Source organism: Pinus tabuliformis, chromosome J (genome assembly GCF_031772625.1).
Source record: "Pinus tabuliformis cultivar Carrire ecotype Pingquan chromosome J, CPIR1, whole genome shotgun sequence".
NCBI lineage: Eukaryota > Viridiplantae > Streptophyta > Pinopsida > Pinales > Pinaceae > Pinus > Pinus tabuliformis.
The window spans coordinates 476920755-476942461 of NC_142295.1; the positions used below are offsets into that span (position 1 = coordinate 476920755).

A 21707-nucleotide genomic window follows, 5' to 3' on the forward strand; every position below is an offset into this window, starting at 1 on the left:
AGCCCCCTGAGACAGAAGTTGAGCATCCTGAGATAGAAGTTGAGCATCCTATAATAGAAATTGAGCATCCTGAGGCAGAAGATGGACAATCCAGGCAGGAGGAGGAAATGGGACAGCAGGTAGGCAGTCCACCACAGGACCCAGTAGGAGAAGAGGAATTGGCCGCAATCTTGGCCAATATGGGTGAGTATGGCCAACCTTCCACTCCATCATACCTCCGCAACAAACCCCAAGAAGAAGATGCACCTGAAAAACCACATGCAGAAGAGGTAGAGAAAGGAAATCTGCCTGTTCATGATGAAAAATAGATAGGAGACACTGAGAAGGAACAATCTGTTCCCACGGCACTAGAAGAAATTCCTGAGGAAGTAAGGATAGAAAGCGAAGCCACGGAACTAGTTAGGGTTCTTACCCCAGAACAGCCAGCACAAAACAGTGAAGAAATACCCCAGGAGAAAGATCCAGGGACTAGTCGTGGCCCAGAACACAGCAAAAACCCTCCTGTTCCTTCTAATAAAACATTGGAAACTAGAGAATTATGAAAGGAACAACATAGGTTATTGAGCATAATAGCCCAGCTCCACTAGCAGATCAGGATCCTGAAAGCGAGGCAGAGGACAAGGAAGACCACCGGGAAGAAAAAGATGACCACTGCAGTAAGAAACCGCAGGATAAAACGTCGGAGGACTAAAAATTGCTCTGTTGATCAAAACCCTGCTCAAAATCTAGCTACTGTTTCAAATGAAGCTGAAGGCCCAGTTGCTGTTCGAAATGAAGCTGAAGGTCCAAATGTTGTTCCAAGGGAAGCTGAAGGTCCAGCTGTTGTTCCAAATAATGTTGAGGGACAGGCTGCTGTTCCATTTGAAAAGGAACAGCTGCAAGCTGGTGTTCGAGTTAAAAAAGAAAAGGACAACAAGGAAATTCAAATAGAGGCACCACCCTCAGGGGTGATAAGGGTTCTGAACTCGAAACAATGCAATAAGAAATTTTAGGTAAAACTCCCGGCCTCCACTGATGCATGGAAAAGAGATCCAAAGACGAGGACCTTGCACAAAGGATTGAAATAGGCTCAGCAAGAAATGGAGAGGATTAGAGAGCAAACAGTCCCTCGTGAGAAGTATGAAGAACTGCAACAACAACTAAGGAACGCCAATCAATCCAAAAGCCAGGCCTTTGAAGGGTGGCAAAAGGAACAGGAGAAAGTTGCAAAGGTAACTCGTAGGCTAGATACTGTTATCAAACAGATGGATACCTTGTGTTCTTTATACAATGACGTTTTAGCATGTAGGGCCCCTGCCAAAAACTATGCTTTGTTTTTATTGGAACGATACTTACAATTAAAGATAAAGGCTGATAAAACAGGCGCCCCGATACAAATTAACACTGTCAATGACTTTATAGATTGTTGTAAACATTATGGGGTGAAGGTCCAGAGATTGCTATGTGAATTCTATTTGCATAACCTCGTATTAGGCCAGGAGACTGAGTTGAACCTTGGCCCTTTTGTTGGGGACATTCAATTGCAAGCATTCATCTCATTCGGGGTTAATCAGATTAAATGGCTCAAAACCTATAACACTTTCCAGAGACAGGAAAATGGCCTAGACTTGTGGGTAAGGGCTGAGCCTAGGAACCCAGTACAGCTATGGAAAGCACATAGAAACCTTATGAGAACTCCGGGTGTTATCGAAACGTTAGGACCCATGCACGAGGCACTCATTCGACAAAGTTTAGAATATTTTATTTCTATCAAAGACCTCGCCATTGATGCAGCCAAATTCTGGTACTGCACCTCCAATCCAAACATCCAGCTCAGGGAGCCATTTAAGTATGAGAATTTTCAATTAGCTGCCAATCGTTTGAACCTCTATGGCTAAAGAATTTTGAGGGCAGGGCCATCCTGGTTAGGATATATATTCTGTAGTCCAATTATCTAGCACCCTGCACCCAGATATCAAGCCCTATATGAGATGCCTGAGGGTCAAACAGGCTAGTTCTTTGACTACCTAGTCGCTCACCATGGCTGTAGGCCTCCGCATGAGATTCCGTCTCCAGCCTATTCTCTCACTTCTTTGCATGTCAACTAGAGCGTTTTCATGAGGGCATGAAACAGGGTAAGCAGGGGGGTGTGTGGAGTACTAAAAAGGTATGTTTTTAATGATCATTTCAGTGGTTTTTCAGTAGGACTTATGAAACTTTTACATCATGAATATGGAAAACAATAGAGAATTGTGATAAAATATGTGGAATTAGTATGCAAGACTTATCCGCTGATATTTTTCATTCTCCTATGCAGGAAAGGGTAAAAACGAGGAGCTGCTGTTCCAAAGAAGAAGATAAGAACAGGGTAACTGTTGTCCCTTTGTCGAAGGACCGAGTGCAACTGAGGCAAAGAAGGCTGAAGCAAACCGGTCCAGAAAAGGAGGAGAAGGCACCAGCTCGGCGGAGGAGAAAAGAAGTGATTAGGGATTAACAGTTTGGCGAATCCCTCAGGATCTTCGATCCTGAGGGATCGCTGCTTTATTTATCTTATCGCTTAGACATCTCCGCCGTTACTCTTATATAAAGGGACAACACTGTTAGTCTGAAATAGGCTTTTTTATGTAACTTCTTGTTAAAGGTTGAACTTTGCTCATCGAGTCTCGTTGAACTTGGCTCATTGTATTTTCTGTTTTATACATTAATATAAACTTGGTGATTATCTTATCTTTGTGTCTGGATTAACTTAAAGTGGTGTACCCTTGAACGGCCCGGCCCCGAAGGACACTTGCTTTTGTATCACTACGATTTGATTTCTGCTTGGTTTGCTTATCATCACTAGTTGGTAATCTGATATGTTTTACAAGTTACATCACATGCTCTGTTAAGATTCATTTGTTAATGTTCTTTCTATTGACTCCGCATTATATTATCAATACATTCAGAGTGGATGCAATCTTATTAGACTTAATCGAACATTATTATCATTGTGCTATGGAGCTTCTATGCTGAGTATGTGTGTTAAGGAAATTATCTGAAAGGTGTGTTATTTATGATTTAGGGTTCATGCTGTTCCATTTTGAAACACAGTTGTAATTCCTGTTGATGATTGGTGTTAAATCAGATTACTTCTTCAGAGTGTTATGTGTGTATGATTTTCACATGTTGTTCCATAATTAGTAGTTAATGTTGTTCCATTAGTTGGTTGTGTGATTTGCTTGGAGAATGAAAGATTGGAGTTTTGGATTACAATGAGTGCATTTGAGTTGATAAGATAAAGTTTGATTATTACTCGTGAGGTTCAGTTATAGTGATTGTTGTTCCATTTCAGAGTTGTTGTTCCATTTTAAGCATTGTTGTTCCATTCTAGATTTGTTGTTCAATTTCCTGTTTGCCATTCCATTTTTATCTAATGTTTCATTTACTCGCATTCGGTGTGAGAGACGATCTGTGGCTGTAGTGAGCCTCTGCATTTACTGCCTTTCTCCCAGACCCATGGTCCATGCTCTAGTTTCCTTTCCATCAGTTTCCAAAGGGATGGACTATTGCCGTCGAACCCTTGACTGATAAAGTTGCCTAGCTTTAAGAGTGTGCGCTTTAGTCATTTGAAGGAACTTAGTCATAGACAAGCATTAGTTTACTCTTGTGTTTTTGTAGGACGCTGTACTACTAGCATTACTCTGACAAATAGCCTCAGATTGAGTCACTCTTTGAAATAACCAAACGCTCCCGGATTGACACATTAATGTGAGGTAATTAGAGGTGAAAGAGACCCTTTTTATAGCTCTACAACTGCTAGTAAACAATCACTCTACCCAAAGCTGCTTGGCTACCTTTAGAACTCGTTTTGGTGGCCTGTTGAGCTCGGAGTTGAGGGTGGAGATTTCGAGGAAGGGCCATTTAATTCCAAAGACAACCTCCCTATGAATCCTCACCTCAAGCTTGGCTGTCACCTGGGCCATAATTACTTGGCTTTGCTCCAAACTTTCTCCAAAAAACCTGAAATGACCACATATTAACCTCCTTGGTAGAGTGACCACCTTTATTCGTTCAGATAACATAAAAATACTAGAAAAACATGCATAATATATGAAAAATGGAGGATTGAACAAGGACAATTAGGCAAAATGAGCCCAATAAGTTACCCAATTCGGGGCTCATCATCACCCCCCTGCTAAATGGGTTGCTCATCCTTTGAGAAACTCATCCATCTCATCATCATTTATGGCTTTGATTGATTCCCTCACGTCCCAGGCCTCTGCGGTGATATCCTTTTCCCAGTCGTGGAGTCCTGCCTTCCTTTCCACTTCCTCCCATTGTCTACGTTCCTCCTCTTCCTTCACTCCTTCTAGCAATCCCAAAAGTAAAGGAGGACTGAATTTCAAGCCAATCCAATTGACCCACAAACTCTACATCAACTGTTTGTAGAGAAGAACCCTTGCCAAGGCTTCCCTCATCCTGGTGGGAGAGTGGTATTTTTTTATCTTCAGGCTGTGAGGCAGTGTGTTCCACTGCCTTGTGTAGGCATGCAGGCAGTTTTCTCCCAACAGTCTCTCCATGTCCTCAAAGTGGGAAATGGCTTGAGCCTGTTGCTCAATGTATTCTGGTAGATCCCGAGGACTATTGGCCAAGTGCTAGTGGGCGCGTATCACTACTGAGGGGTCATCCGACTCTACTCTGATCATGAGTGGCTCACTGAGCTCTTTGCCTATGATACTGCGAACCTCTGCTGCTCTCTTCTCCTCATGACTCATCCAAGAGGCCATGGCCATAAACTGGACATCTCCTATCACCATGTTGGGATCCCATGCATTCATCTTTGGAAGGGTGAAGTTGTGCAAGTATAACTCTGATAATTTGGCCCTATCCTCAAATGAACTACTGCCACATAGAGCTACAAACTGATGATAATTTTGGAATGGGGTGATGCCCCTTTGGGCCAAGGTATTGATCTGAAACTGTAACCACTGATCCTTGAGGTATAGGGCATAGGATTTGGCAGGCTGCCTACACTGCAGAGTTTCCATTGCCCAGCTGGCCATGCAGGCTAGTTGTGCCTCCTTTTCTTGTACCTACTGTTTCAGAGACTGTATCTCGAAGCCTGCTTGCAGTTCTTTTTCCTATAGATGTCGATTCAGTGTCTCAATTTCAGTCTGCATCCCTTCCTTTCTCTGCTATTCATAAGGGGTATCTTTGGCTGTTGTGGGCCCCTCTTTTTGTTGTTGTTCTCCCAAGATATGAGGTCTGTCTTCCTTCCTCTGTCCCTGTAATTGTAGCTGTTGTCTAAGTAGCTCATTTTCTTCCTATAGCTTGACCCGCTAGCTGCTCTCCACATGTCGTACCATAGCCAATTCCCTTCTTGCCTCTTTGAGTTGTTCCTCCAGAGGACCTATATCCACCACACCCTTGGACTTAGCGATTTTCATCCAAGTGTGGGTCCTCACTCTCTCTTCTTCTAGTGCAAGGAAAAGTGGCACTGTGAATTTTTGAGGAATGATCTTTCTGGCCTCTAAGAAGTTATAGTAGGAGCCCAAGCTGGGCTGGGGGCTAGGTTCCACAATGTTTTCCACATTTTCTTCCTCTTGTGGTGATTTAGCTGCCTCACCTTCCATTGCTTCGGTCTCCTTTAGCCTAGCCAATGTTTCATGTAGAATAGTCTCAGCATCCTGTAGAGAGGTCTTTGTGTCCAACATTTTCATTCTTTCTCTCCAGGTGGATGTCTTCGGGCTTCCCCATTCATAAGTGATGGATGCCTTGGAGGGGGACCTCTCCTTTTGTGTGGTAAAAGTGTCTACAATTGTGATTGGTTCTTTTGATGGTGCCTGGGGTCTGCTAGTCTTAATCCTCACACTCCTTCTTGCCTTAAAATACAGGGAAGGCTCCCTCTTTCGCTTCCCCTTTTGCTTGGGAGATGTGCTTCGGGTGGCCATCATAGCTGCTGCCTCCCTAGCTAAAATCTCTGGGGATTTTTCCTCTTGTTGCCCTGTCTCCAGACTTCCTGTAGAAAGTGTTGTAGTGACTATTTTCTGTCTTCCTGTAGAAACGGTTTTCGGGCTTCCTGTAGAAATGGTTTTTGTTGTTTTGGCCAGCTTGTTATAGACATTTTTGTGCCTTACAGCTATAAGCATGAAATGTCCATAATTAAAGGGATCCAAAGTCCCTAAAGATGTTGTTACAGCTCCTAAAGGAACAAGGTCAACCAATGACAGCTTCTCCCAAAAGTTCTCCACCAAAAACCACTCAGAAACAGTCAATTCAGGATCAATTCAAAAGCTCCACTAGCTGCCTGCGTTGAAATGCAGAGACTACACTGGCTAGGTGCACTGCAACGCAGGTGGAAGCACTACCAAGGTGCGCTGAGTGCAAAATGACAAATGGCAAGCTCATTCAACGAGGTGGAAAGACCATGGAAGCTTCCAGAATCTTCTCCAATGACACTTGCCTCAATGAATTCGACTAGTGATGAGTAAGAGGCTCTCAACCTCCAAGTGGAAGCAAGAACTGACAGAGAGAAGCCACAAGTCAAAACATAAGCTGACTCATCCTCTCTGCTTACATCTATATATGGATCTCTCACCCAGAGGTTCAGGAGGCTGGAATTTTGTACTTTGCAGAGAATTGTTGTTGGTCTGAGATTGAGATTAGCACATTGGGCGATTTATGCTTTGTTGGAGGAGAGGAAGGGATTACTTTGCTGGGAGGTAGATGCTGAATCAGAACTCACTTGGTTGTATCTCCTCTTGGACTTTCTTATTCTATCAATAAACTATTTGAGTTTCTCCTACATGCTGTGTACCAATGATGTTTTGTTATGCTTACACGTTTAGCTTAATCTAATCTTGAGCTTTTTATGAATGTATATCTGTATCTTCGTGTAGTTTCTCTCTCTTGTGATCTTGCAGGAATTCGGTGAAGCTGGGCCGGTGAAGGAGCAAGAAGCTAGGAGCTACTGAAGAGAGGAGTGATTTGGATCGACAAACTAGCGGAAGACACAGGTTAGTTACATCCTTGCTCCTCATTTACATTTCATAAAGAAGAATACTCAATTAGTTTACCTTGTTTGTTGCTAAGGCACTATCACACCTTAGAGTGGGATAGGGGCATTCCGAATTGGATACTTTTCCCAACAACACAGCTTGGTTGGGGGTGACTTCTCTTTTAATTTTATTGTGGTTTCCTTAGATGTGCCCTCACTTGCTTGGACTTTCTCAGTCCTTTCTGCCCTGATTTGCAACCGTTTCTCCCTTGGCATTTGTGCCTTTATTCCACCCACAGTTTTGGGCTCAGCAGCTTGGCCTTTCTCTTATTTCTCTTTTTGCTCTTTCTGTGGTGGTCTGTCCTGGGGTTCCTTACCCTTGGCTTTCTCTTCTGCCTCAATGTGCTACCTTTTCTCACTGCTAGATGAAGTGAGTTCCTCAGCCAGAATCTGGATATCATCATTCTTGGACATATTGCGGAAAATCTCCCAGGAGAGAGGGATAGTATAGGTATGGAGGGCATCTTCTACTAGAAGATTGATAAGCTCATGATGAGCCAGCTGGTCCGGTGCCCCTTCCTTCATTTTTGTGCCACACTCCATTAATGATTGTAGGAGGAAATATGGGATGCTTAGCTTTTATTCTGTGGGCAAATCCATCTTGTGCATGAGTTCAGATAGAAACCAGAAGTGATAACCATATGCAATACTAAACCACCCCTCACAGGTAATGTATTTCATGATCTGAAGGCTGACCTCACTCCAAAATGGATGTAGGCTGGCTCTCCAGACCCCATTTTTATCCTCTGAAAATGGTTCCTCTGGTAGGAAGAATTCCTTTTTGGCTTTTTGGCCCAATGCCCTCTCCTCTTTGCTCCAGGGTATCCCCAATGGCAGATCAGTGACTCGACTAATGAGTTGTGGGGTAAGTTTTAAGGTCAATTCTCTGAAATTTACAGTGGCTAGTATCTTGGATTTAGGCTGTAGAGACATTAAGAACTCCTCTGTTACCTCATCATCATGACCTTGAATTCTATCACAAAAGGTCATCCAATTGGCACGGGTAAATAGGTCTACCACCTTGGGAGTTTCTCGCAATTTCCTAGAATCCAAGGGTTCCTTTCTGATAAACCCTCTTGACATGGTGAGAATGCTTTGTTTTGGCTTGTGTTCTGATCAGAAGGGGAATTCTGTGTATGGTTTCCTCCTTTGATTCTCAGGATAGGGTTTCTCAGATGTTTGTGTCTCACTTTGCACCAATTCCCTCGTTATAATTTCATTGATTCCCAAAACACGACTGTCAAAAGGGAATTAGGCTCTCACAGATAGAGTTTAGAGCTTAATTTTCACACCAATCACATACAAGTCACATTCTTCATGCACAGGTTAGCCCTTACAGTGGTTTATCATTTCTACAGGAGGAATTTGTTAACAGGAGTCGTGGAGGAGAATGTGACACAGAACCATTTGAAAGAAATTCCATGTATCACACAGGCAAACCACCATTCTTGACCCACAGGTAGACTTGTTTTAATTCTCCTACCCCAAACAGTTTAATTCACCACCTTTCAAAATATCGTGCATCGGAATGGCGTTTTCGAGCCTACCTCTCTTCGAAACTCCAATTCTGATGCAGAAGATTTGGGTTTCTCTACTTTGGGAGGCTATGTTGTGCTTGCTGTAGATCTCCTTCCTATCGAGAGCTTTGCCAGCTTCTGCAGGATGTCACGGCGCTTCTGAGCAAGCCTGGGACATGGGAGGATTTTGAACTGGGCTGAGAAGCTCGGGCTAACGAACTGCAGAGGAGGAGGACACGTACGTTGCTAAAAACCGGTTGCAAGTGTAAATGACAGTGGTTAATGTGAGTCCTCTGGCTGAACGATTTAATTACGGCGCAATTCATGGCGCGGGGGTGAGGTGTCCAGGCTGATCCATTAGCCAACATCACAGCCATCATTCTTCGGCGTGTCTCTGATCGCCATTTCCTATTTCTGCCATTACCCACCGTCATCACTGCCAATCCACCGATTTCACTGCAAATCCACCTATTTTCCTCGACTGGACACTTCCCACGTGTCAGCTCCATGTCCCTTTGGCGGATTAGAGTGTAACCGAGCTCATTTGGATCCCACGAGGCCATTTGATTAACTATGGGTGCCCAGTTGACTGGCCACCGAATTTGTTCAAAATGCACCATTCACAGACATGCAGTTTTCATAGTATAGTATATGCAATTTGATGAAATAAGGTTAGCCACTTACCTGTGTGGCCGTGGACGTGTTCTACAGGTTTCTGGACGTGGAACGATGGCCTTTCTCACTGCCGCTTCGTGCACAAGCACTGGAACTCCTCCTTTCATTAGCTGATGTTGCATGCAAGGCTTCGGGACCCGATCCTATGGTGGTGAACATTGCATGCACGGATCTGTGTTTTCTCAGCTGTCGAGGAGGTGTTCACATTCAAGTGGATTTGGTTACATGCCTCCTGCATTGATTTCAACTGCTATTGACTCCATAGTGTGTGCTCCAGACGGATCAGCTGCTACAGGATTCCTATAGGACATCCTGTAGCTGCTTCTCCTCCTAGGATGCATGCTGAAACCAGTGAGGTTGTATTCACAAATGAAGGGTCCTGTTGGAGCTTTAACAGGTAGAGTGTGCAAGCCTTCGTGTACTTGATTTTTCACTCGGGAAAAAAATTGCAATCTGAGGAAAAACATGACTCTTTGCATGACTGTGCAGGAATACAGGACCAGATTGTTGTAATGGTGGTGGAAAGAGATGAAACCGGTGATGGATGGAAGAGAGGAGTGGCTGCAGGCCTCATCAACAGACTTCAAGCTTTAAATCCCTTTCCAGAATCAACTTTGGCCTGCCTGAAGGCTCTACAGGATGTTTCCTGTAGAAATGTGGAACTTCCTGTAGAAAGCCCCAAAACTTCTTGTAGAAAGCTCAAAACTTCCTATAGGAGGTTGAATCTTGACCCAAATGTGTTCAAATCCAGGAAAAAGTGAGTGGCCATGGAGGGGGTGTCTATGAGGATTTCTGGTAGCTTGGTACGGACCCCTATCCTCGTTTTGTGTGACCTTATTTATCTGCACTGTATTCCCTGCAACCTGCAATAATTCCAGAGATTAGACCTATTTTTTCTTCTCTTTCTTCTTTTTTCTTTTTTTCTCTTTTTTTTTTTGAGAGATAGCAGGGGTGCCTCCATGAGGTTTTCACCCCCACTATCCGCCCTGGGTGCCTCAGAGAGGTTTTCACCCAAGGATATTTTTTATTCCATTTCTTTATTTTCTGAGAGACAGCTAGGGCGCCTCCATGAGGTTTTCACCCTCATTGTCTGCCCTGGGCACCTCAGAGAGGTTTTCACCCAGGGATCTTTTTATTCACTTTTTTTCTTTTTTTTTTTTTTGTTTTGATGATCAAGGTGTGGCTTTAATAGAGGCAGAACCTTGCTCTGCTACCAACACTGATTTTTCCACAGTTTCAATGAACTCCTTCCTCGAAAGGGGTTTCTTGTAGATTTTCAGTCGATGCCCATTGACAAGCTTGGGGATGGCTTCTTCATCAATGGTCCTAATAACGACTGAACCATTGTCATTGCATTTCTCCACTGTATATGGTCCTAACCATCTTGTCCTAAACTTTCCTTTGAAATCCTTGTATCTTGAGTCATACAGCAGTGCCCAATCTCCCGGCTGGAATTGCTTTTCATTAAGGTGCCGGTCATGCCATATCTTCCTCTGGAGCTGAACTACTTCTGAGTGGAGGAGGGCCTTCATTCTATGTTCATCTAATCCATTCAGCTGCAAGAATCTTTCACGTTGAGCATGGCTGCGATCTAGGTCCAGCTGAGCTGCCACCCTCAATGTATTGTACTCGAACTCTATGAACAACAAAGCTTTCTTCTTGTAGACCAGCTCATAAGGTGTGAAACCTATTGTAGTCTTCCAAGTGGTGTTGTAGGCCCAGGTGGCCTCAACTAGGCGATCTGCCTAATCCTTTCTGTTGCTGCTCACAACCTTAGTCAAAATCCCTTCCAATGCTCTATTAGTGACTTCCACCTGCCCATTTGCTTGAGGATGATAGGGGGTGGAAGACTTGTGCTTGATCCTTTTGATGCGCAAGCAAGTCTTCAATCAGGTTGGAGGTGAACTGGCTTCCTTGATCTGTGACTAACTCTCTTGGGTAGCCAAACTTGTAGAAGATATTTTCCCTCAGAAACTCAGCCACCTTTTCTTCTATTGCTGCTTTGATTGCCTTCGTTTCTACCCACTTGGTCAGATAGTCGGTGCACACAATGATGTTGCAAAGATGCCAAAAAGAGTGATGAGCTCTAGTATTGTAGCCATAATTCTGCAACTCCTGGGACTCCCTTCTTTACTTTTATCAACCCAGTAGTTCGTAACAAACTTGAAAGCGACAGTGCTGTATGCATAAGTACTAGCTCTTGCCGCAGCTGTCACTTGATCAGCTAGCACAAGTCTGCTAGGAGCTTAAGCCAACTTCTATGAGCTCTGAGAAGAAGCTTTTTAATTGATGGAAGAAAGCTAACTCAAATAAGGTTGATCTACTTGCAGAAAGAAACTGGAAAGCTGAAAGGAAACGTAAACCCTAGCAAACCCTAATTTTACCAGCTATCCCTACCGATGCAAGAAAGAGGATGCAAGCCACCGAAAGAAATGCCATTGACTTCTAGGAAGGTAAATACATGTATCTAAGCTACTTCTACAGTAACATCTGAAAAAACATCTTTTTGTATTTTTGAATAAGTTGTCAGAATTATCATGCATGCGATTTGACTGTTTTGACTGTGCAGAGGTGGCTTGGCGAGAGGAAATGATTGGAGGAGGTTGGGAAGGTTCAGAGAGGGCCTAAGGGGTCCCTAACACCCTTCCAGAGAGTTTCATAGAGTTTGGCTATCAAGAAACCTCATTCGTGAGCTTCTACAGGAAGTCTGTAGGGGTTCTACAGGATGTCTGTGATTTCCTACAGGATGTCTGTAATTTTTCTACAGGATGTTCAGAAATGGGATTTTGGAGGATTGATGGAGGGAGAAAGATGAAGGAGTGGGTATGGAGGTAGGATAAGGGTTGGAGGTGGTCCAGGACTTGGTGGATGGGGTTGAAGGCAGATGTAGATGGTTGGATTTGTTCAAGGAGGACTGAAGCAATGTTGCACAAAAACTAGGGTTATGTGAGCAAATGGCAAACGTAAGGCTAGAAGCTTAGTTGAGGAATGGAGAAGATGGGTTGGATGGAGTATGGGTGGATAGAGAAGTGGTACAGGTGCTCTGCAAGTCATTTTTCCAACTCAACCAACAAAGACTTGTAAATTCAAAGACCTAGTTACGTTGACCTAATATGTTCTAGCTGTCAGTGAAGAGAATGAACAGAAGTTTGAACTGCAATGAAACCATGTATACAAACTTATACAACTAAGCAAGCAACAATCTGAACATGTAACCAACTTCTACAAAGGAAAATCAAACACTAGTGATTGCATGCAAAGCAAAGTCAGTGTTTTTGTGGGCAGCAAGGTCACCTTGATCCCAGCTCCTGATCCCACTGAGGGAAAGGTGAAATCAGAGGTGTTTGATGGCCCTTCTCTGATTCTTTTCCCTGTTAACAACCTATCAACTCAATCTTAACATCAAAAGTCTTTCTAATCATCAACAATGACCTAGTTAATCAGCAAAATTTAATCTACTTAACAGAAATGATTTTGCAAATAGATAAAGCACAGATAAAAATACATAAAGGAGGCCTTAACACTCAGGTTGGGCCCAACCCAAGAGCTGCAGGCTCCTATAAAGAACTCAGATCTGATGCCAAGTAAAGTTGCTTCTCATTACTAAAAAATATTCATCACAAGAAAGTTATACAGCAGTAGCTAAGAAAATGAGCTAAGAAAAGGACAACACTATAGTGCAAATACCAACAGTTCAAAAAGTAAACTACGAAGGCTGAGGCCTTACTATTTGTACACTACGAGGGGCCTAGCATCCCTCCTAAATTCAAGGGACTCAGTCGTTCCAACTACTAGTAAATAGTCACTCTTCCCAAAGCTGCTCGACTGCCTTTGGAACTCGTTTTGGTGGTCTGTTGAGCTCGAAGTTGAGGGTGGAGATTTTGAGGAAGGACCATTTAATGCCAAAGACAACCTCCCTAGGAATCCTCACCTCAAGCTTGGCTGTCACCTGGGCCATAATTGCTTGGTTTTTCTCCAAAATTTCTCCAAAAAACCTGAAATGACCACATATTAGCCTCCTTGGTAGAGTGACCACCTTTATTCATTCAAATAACATAAACATACTAGAAAAACATGCATAATCTATGAAAAATGGAGGATTGAACAAGGACAATTAGGCAAAATGAGCCCAATAAGTTACCCAATTCGGGGCTCATCAGTCTAGAGGGGTCGCAAACCGTTCTATGGCCTCGCGCCACTCTATACTATTATCGGGATTCTACACAGGTGTACTTTTTTATGAACTTATTACAGATCTTTTTTTCTTGTTACAGTCTTTAAGCAAACAATTAACAATAAAACCCAGTGTGTGCAATTATCAAAAGATATGACCTCACATAATAGATGCATAAACCAGAATACAACAGATCCGCGATATTTTAGAAATAGCTTATCTTTATTAATATCTTCTTTCTAGTACAACCTTCTTCTTGTCCCGTGCTCACAGCTGCAGGGGTCTGCACACACAACTGCGGAGCCTCTATCTACCCACTACCACCCTTGACTCGAACTTATAGATGCAGAACTCTGATTACTCTTACCAACCCATAATACATGAGATCGAATCTAGAACAAAAGCTGCCTTCTACCATTAGAGCCTCGCTCTATTTATACATTCCCATGGTCCGTGGACCATGGGCAGACTGACTTACTTTTTATTATTCTATATTATTTTTTGCGGACAACCCCTTCACTCAACCTATTACATTTGTGCTCTGTACATTTCAGAGATTTACAATATTATTTCCCTAACTTCTAGGTTTTAAGCCCTAAAACCGTTATGCGGGGCCTCCACTACACAACACACCCTCCTCCCACATCTACCCAACCAACTAGCCAACCAGGGTAAATATGCAACGAGAGGCCACTATGATATGATTTTATCTCCTAAATCATGTTGAGGAAATGGAACTGATGAAAACACACAATATAGACATTCAACATCAGCCTTAGGACACTTAGGAATCAATCGAACACTTAAGAAAGATTTCCCTTAGGTCCCACTAATATTTTGTATAACTTAAGCCTCAGTTGATCTCATGCTATAAGCATGATAGCATCCAAAAACCCAAAGTCTCTCTCACAGGATTTCTTGCCAGCATCCAGAGACTCATTTTGTTAGTGTTATGCCAGAGTCCTCTGGATTTGAGTTACTTTTTCAGGCCCAGAACCCAGGTCACTACCTATAATTGAGCCATCTCTTTAGAACATTAAAATAACATGGAAATGATAGTACTAAGGAAAATAATTGTTTAATACCTTGACTAGACCCCTAATTGCCATGACAAGAATTCCGTCAAACATATCACGAACATGTAATCTATATGTGTAAATAATAGACCTGAGCATAGGGGTCCAATACTTATCTGAGATTCTCCATGAAGCATTGATGCCTAAACACATTAACATCCCATCCATTAGACCATAGATACATTGTTCATTCATATACAAGTAAAAACATGATGAGAGCCATATATAGATGCTGTCATAAAACATATACATAACCAACATAATAGGGACAAAATTACCATTGAAATCACAACCATATAAACACACATATAGTCCAGTATAATAATCATAGAAATATAAGGAGAAATAAACTTTCATTAATGATGAAAAATCCAAACTGAGTATGGGACTTCCATGTCCCACCCAACCATAGAATGGTTGAGCCAAATCTCTCTTCATCCATTCACCCCCATGCCATATTCCAAGCATGAATGTGAATTCTCATAGAACACATCAATAAAAAATCATCTAGGGCTTCCAAAGGCCATCCACCTACACCCATCAAACACTGATTCCATCTCACAGTCGGACATCACCAAAAATATCATCAGATCGGTCTCTATCCCAACCTTTCAAGGCTCTAGAGCATTTGTTCCAACCTGACTCCCAGGACTAGTAACTCAACCTAAGGTTGTCGCTGGGCTCCATAAAATTTATCCAACCAAGGCTTCCAGGTCTAGTAACTCAACCCACAACATTTTCCACACTTCTAGAGCATTTGTCCAACTAGGGCTTCTAGGACTAGTAACTCAACCCACAAAGGGATTCAAGAACATTTGTCCAACCAAGGATTTTGGGACTAGTAAATCAACCCAAGCTGTTACAAGGCTTCCAGAGCATTTTTCCAACTAAGGCTACAGGACTAGTAACTCAACCTGAGTTTTTACAGGGCTTCCAGAGAATTTGTACAACCAAGGCTCCAGTAACTAATAACTCAACCCATGCTAAAGGAGACATGAGAAGCAATCAAAACTAACAATGAAAGTAAAACTACAATCACCATGGCTATCCAGGAAATGGCAATTCTAGGAAATCCACCTTCAGTCAAAGCAATCCTCCATGCCAATGGTAGATCATGACCAAGAATCCACATGCATATACCATGCATGCCAAAAATAGTGAAGAAATCATACATGCAACTTGCTACCTGCAAGCAAATCTGATGTAGTTGTTGATCTCGATCCATTCTTACACTTTCCTGCTCCTCCTTTGCCTTATTTCTCAAAGAAGCCAAGTATGACACACCCTCCAAGAGTGGTCCAAGGAAACTCTAAGTCTCCAAGAGTATGAGAGAGAGAATAGAATAGAAGAGAGGTCTAACACTGAACTGATCAAGATTGATTCAATAGCTTATCCTCTGAAGCCTTTTTATTAACAAGGCATTTATTTTCTTCATTTTCCATTATTTTCCTTCATTTTCCTCCTCACATGCAACCTGTGACCTTTCACCTTAATTTTCTCATAATTTCCTTTATTTTTATAAATAAATATGACAAAAATGCCATGTTTCCTTTCCAAATCCTTAGTCGCTGCCTTGGCCATAATAAATCGAATCAACACCCACTAGGATGTTTCCCACACCATTCAACTTGGAATACGTGTCCCATCAACAATGGTCTATATATATATATATATATATATACATGGAATTTCACCGAGGCTATTACAAAACCCTCCCCCTTCGAAGAACACCATCCTCGGTGTTCAATGACACCTATAACCAACAAGACTACTAAAAACAAAACATATTTCCCATAGAGCTTTATGACACAGTTTATTGTAGTATTTACAATGACCACTATTGAAACATGAAAATTATATCATTTGCTTGAGCTTTATAACATATAGCTCATTACGGTATTTACAATAACAATATATACACATACACATTTGCTTCAACTAAAAAATAACCATACTGTCTATGGAGCTTTATAAATCTAGCCCGATACAATATTTATAATAATACACCCATATACACATATGCACATTTTCTCAACCAGTAAATAAAAGGATATGATGCCTGCATCTCCAATAAGGGAATCTAGAGGTTCATACCACCACCCTCAAAGTAATACTAGGATTCACCTCCTTCCTGAGAAGTTTAGAATCCATTGCAAAGTCAAATCTGCATTCAATGTCCAATGCTATAATCCAGTGCCACTTGTCCTCTCAGTGAATAGTTGTCATCTCATTATTCCAGGGTGCACTCCCAATGTGTATCTAATTTGATCTGGAAATGCCAATGACCAAAATGAATATATCTGTGACCTTCACTTATCTGCTACACAGTCCCTCAGGAAATCTGGTCACCCCCTTCCATGCAGTCACTCACCTTCCAAGTTCCTTGGCATCCCCTATCCCAGGCGATCCATCCCTTTGCAAAGCTTCCTCACATCAGAAGATACAAAACTAGGGCATATACCTACCTCAAAACCATCATACTAGTCATAACATTCTCATGGAAATCAATGGACACTATTGGGTACCAGTGTCCCACAATGGCCCTACTCCTGAAGTGCTTTACCAACATGTTGCTGCATGTTATAATTTCTTTTGTTGTTGCTACCAATTCTTGCAGTCGATTTCAACCACTCAACTGAGCATGTTCATGCAATTCTATTCCAAGCACATAACTTCCATTAGATTCAAAATAACTTTAAATAACTTCAAATCATACCTCATTGGTAGCTCATCAATAAGGTACACTTGCAATCATGTTTACTTCCTATCACAACAAGTTAAACTAACGGTTTGATAAAAAAATCATGCATAAACATATCATATCTGGTTAGATCAAACAAAACCATCATAGATCAACATCATGAATCACATGTAACCATCATAAACTAGAATCATAGATCACATATAATCATCATATGCCATAATCATAAATCACATGCATGATAAAACTGAAATAAAATGTTGAAACTTATCCTTTACTCAATACTTAGATTCTACCTTTGTCTTTATTCTGTATGCACTCCAGATTGGTTTTGTTATCACTCAAGAAAAAAAATTTTAAATTGTTCACATCAGTTCGATTGTTTGTCAAAGGGTTGGTGTCAATTTTGGGTCTAGTCTTTTCATTGGTCTCACATCTCCCATGGATATCATATGTCCAAACATTTGATAGCGCCTGTAATCATTTTAAAGTGGTTTCGCAACACATAAATCCCCTTTATCAGTTTCGCAGCGCAACATGTTTTAGGTGATTTTGTAGCGCATAATTCATATTTCGCACTGGCTGCGCTACGAAATTGGGGATTTGTTCGAATTCATAACCATTCTTTCACAGCTGTCATGTTTATCAAAATCCATTGGGTTTGCATCAACAGTTGTTAGCTTATAAGGTTTTTTTTAGTGCCCCGGCAGATGGTGTTTCATTAGGTTTATCTGGAACACTCTTTCCTTGGAGGAAGCCTTCTGTGGTAATCAATGGAATCAACAAAGAATGAAAAAGGCTTCTATCTATGGGAAATTACCTGGCTGGGATCTCCACTCTATCATTGTGAAAAGTGGTGATGATTGCAGGCAGGAGTATCTTGCTGTGCAGCTTATTTCTCATTTCTATGATATTTTCCAGGAGGCAGGGCTACCGCTTTGGTTGCGTCCTTATGAAGTTCTTGTTACTTCTTCGTATACTGCTTTGATCGAAACGATTCCAGACACGGCATCATTACATGCTATTAAAAGCAGGCATCCAAACATCACAAGCTTGCGGGAGTTCTTTACAGACAAATATAAAGAAAACACACCATGGAAGAAAGGAAGAGACATCTGGTGGCAGGATACAATTCCAAAATGCATGACCGAATGTGAAGTTGAATGGCTTGATGCAGAAGATCCACTATTCCTTTTGGCATTTTCTGGATGTCGTGGGAGGATTTCCAAACTAAACTTCAGATCCATTTATGTTTATTGGGTTTATCCCGATGAAATGCGCCATTCTGTACATGGACAAATGGCGTGGATGCAAGTGCTGGGGGATGCCAGGATTACGATACCTGGCATCAGACAAGAAAGTTGAGAAAACCCAAAATGGAAACACAAGAGGAGATAAATCAACGCATGCGTTCTGTGGAGTTGGTTGTTAAAGAAGATCTTATGGCTAGAGGGGAAGCCCACTTTACAGATCAGGAGTTTCCACCAAGTAATCAATCCTTGTTTATAGACCTAGAAAATCCCACAGCAAAATTACAGGTTTGAGTGAGTGGATGCGCTCATATGAATTGGTAAAAGAGAATTGTGGGGATTTATATCCATGTCTTTTTGCAGGAGCAGCTAATCCTTCCGATGCCTGTCAGCGTCGACTAGGTGATTGTTGGTTCTTGAGTGCTGTGGCAGTGTTAACAGAAGCATCACGCATATCTGAAGTTATTATCACTCCTCAATACAATGAGGAAGGTGTATATACAGTCCGATTCTGCATTCAAGGAGAACGGGTTCCAGTAGTTGTTGATGACTGAATACCATGTGAATCACGTGGGAGACCAGCATTTGCCACTAGTAAGAAGGGTAATGAGTTGTGGGTCTCAATCTTGGAAAAGGCTTATGCAAAATTACACGGCTCTTATGAAGCACTGGAAGGTGGTCTTGTTCAGGATGCTCTTGTAGATCTCACTGGGGGTGCCGGTGAAGAAATAGATATGAGAAGTTCTCAAGCGCATTTTGATCTTGCCAGTGGAAGTCTGTGGTCTCAGTTATTGTGTTACAAGCAGGAAGGGTTTCTTCTGGGAGCAGGGAGCTCATCAGGCTCAGATGTTCATGTGTCTTCTAGTGGCATTGTTCAAAGACATGCCTACTCATTGTTGCAGGTACGTGAGGTAGATGGTCATAAGCTTGTGCAGATACGGAATCCTTGGGCAAATGAAGTTGAGTGGAATGGTCCATGATCAGATGCTTCACCTGAATGGACTGATAGGATAAAACATAAATTGAAATACACTCCTCAGGCAAAAGATATATACAAGTGGTAGTACAGGGAAACCAAAAAATGCATCAGGCTTACATGCTTTAGCTGGTCTTGTGAACTTGACAATTCTGGATCTGGAGATGTGCTCAGGGATTCATGGTGGATTGGTGCATCTAAAAGGGCTTACAAAATTAGAAGCATTGAACATTGGATGGTGCAATTGTATAAAGAACTCAAATTCAAACCTATGGCTGGGCTTACAAACTGGAAATGAAACCAAAACCTATAATCAGTGGGCTCAACGCAACAGGTTTCATGTTGATGATGATCTCTATTTCAAGTACAAGAAGCAGGAGGACTCAGTGCTTCTTGTGACACAGGCAGCTTATGAAACCTGCAATACTTCGAATCCTATAGTCATCAAGCTTTGCCATTCTGGTCCCTTTTACTTTATTAGCGGTATGCCTTTTTAGGTTCTACAGCTATGGATTGGAGAAGAAATTTAAGAAAACTTGCAGCCTATGAGGAGCCAAATGAACATTGGTCTAAAAGAACGTTATTATCAAGGATTGGTTACGTTAGCAAGTGTTTTATTTCAAGAAGGCGAAAAAGTTGAAGCAGAACACTATCTTCGCCTAGCCGCAAATCGTAGATTGCATGCACATTCCATTCAAGTTGATTCAAACTTATTCTCCTCAATGTTTGGAGCAAGACAGAGTTTGCCCATAGATGATAGACATCTCGATCTAAAGATCTTTGCAGCAGATACACGGTCTTTTCCTTGTAGTTGTTCCCTTGTCAACATTAACAAACTGAAAAATAAGCTTCCAAAATAGGGTTGAAACAATCTACAGAAGAGAAAAAGGTTGGGTTCCCCAATACAGAGATTCGTTTTGCATGTATTACTAAGAAATGCCAAATGCTACAAGAGCTGGAGCTGCATCACTGTACTGATGAGTCCCTTAGTGTTATTTCCGCCTGTCAGAATTTGCAGATCCTTCGCTTAGTTGGGTCCATTGAAGAATTTTACCATTTTAGTTTCAGTGATATTGACCTTACCAAGTTGGCTCTTAACTGTAAACTTCTACTGAAGCTCGAGCTAAGTAGCTGTGATGGTAGTTATGATGGAATTGCTGCAATCGGGCAGTACTGTTTTATGCTTGAAGAATTGACATTAGTGAATCAGGATTTTGATGAGGGATGGATTGCAGCTCTGTCATATTGCAGCAATTTGAAGACCCTTAGGCTGGAAAATTGCAAGAAAATAGACTCGAACCCTGGTCCAGTCGAACATTTGGGTTTCTGTCCTGCACTTGAACGGCTTCAGATTATTCGTTGCAATTTACAAGACAAGGTTGAGTTTGCTGCTTTAGTTATGGTCTGTGCAGCTATTAAAGAGCTTGAATTTCAAGATTGTTGGGGCTTGGATGATGAATTTTTTAAGCTTACCATAAACTGCAGGAGGGTCTCCCTGCTGTCTACTGTGGTTTTATAGACTGTTCTTCTTGGTTTGAAGGATCTTAAGAGGTTACGAGTTGTCTCCTGCAATAACATTAAAGAAACTGAGATTACTCCTTTATTAGCTTCCTTGTTTACTGTTCTTAAGGAGTTCAAATGGCGACCAGACACTAAATCTCTTCTTGCTATTAGTCTTGCAGGCATTGAAATTGGTCAGAAAGGAAGACTGTGTTTTTGAAATTACACAGCAGTTTCGTAGCGCGCTACGAAACTGCTGTAGATGATGATTATAACACAGACAGGCAGTTTTGTATTATGAGCAGGAATTTGAAAGGGAAACGCCAAAGGGTATGCAAGACATCAGCTGGAGCAACAATAGTCGACCAGATCAAGACAGGTGGATGCTTTAAAGGCTTGAATATTCAAATCCAATTTTGGATTTTTGTCATAAAGTCCCTTTATCATCGTTCAAGAGGTATCAAATGATGTGAATACAAGGAGCTTTTGCCTGCACACATGTCCATCGATGAAGCTCACAGCACATCAAGAACGTGGCAGTGTTCCATGTTTTGGGTTATTAAAAGCTAGAAGACATGCTTCTGTACATTCGAGCATTTTGAGGAAAACTGAAGCCGAGAAGCAAGGGAAATCCCTTAATACTTCTGAGCAGTTAAAAGACTCAGCGTTCAAGGTCAATATGGAACATTAAACATCCAGCTCAGCTAAATCGAAAGAGGACCAGGTGTCAAAGAACAAGGAGAGGCCATTATGCATGGAAAATGGAGTTAGAGTCATAGTTAATTTAAAACTCTTTAAAAACTCCAGTCAGCACTTTAGTTGT

At 41.8% G+C, this 21707-nt stretch overlaps 2 pseudogenes; both read left to right on the top strand.

The window, feature by feature from the left end:
• The first annotated feature begins 644 nt into the window (after positions 1-644).
• Positions 645-19472, top strand: LOC149227882 (calpain-type cysteine protease DEK1-like; annotated as a pseudogene).
• Positions 19473-19548: 76 nt separating this feature from the next.
• On the top strand, positions 19549-21104 carry LOC149227883 (F-box protein At5g51380 pseudogene; annotated as a pseudogene).
• The last annotated feature ends 603 nt before the right edge of the window (positions 21105-21707 follow it).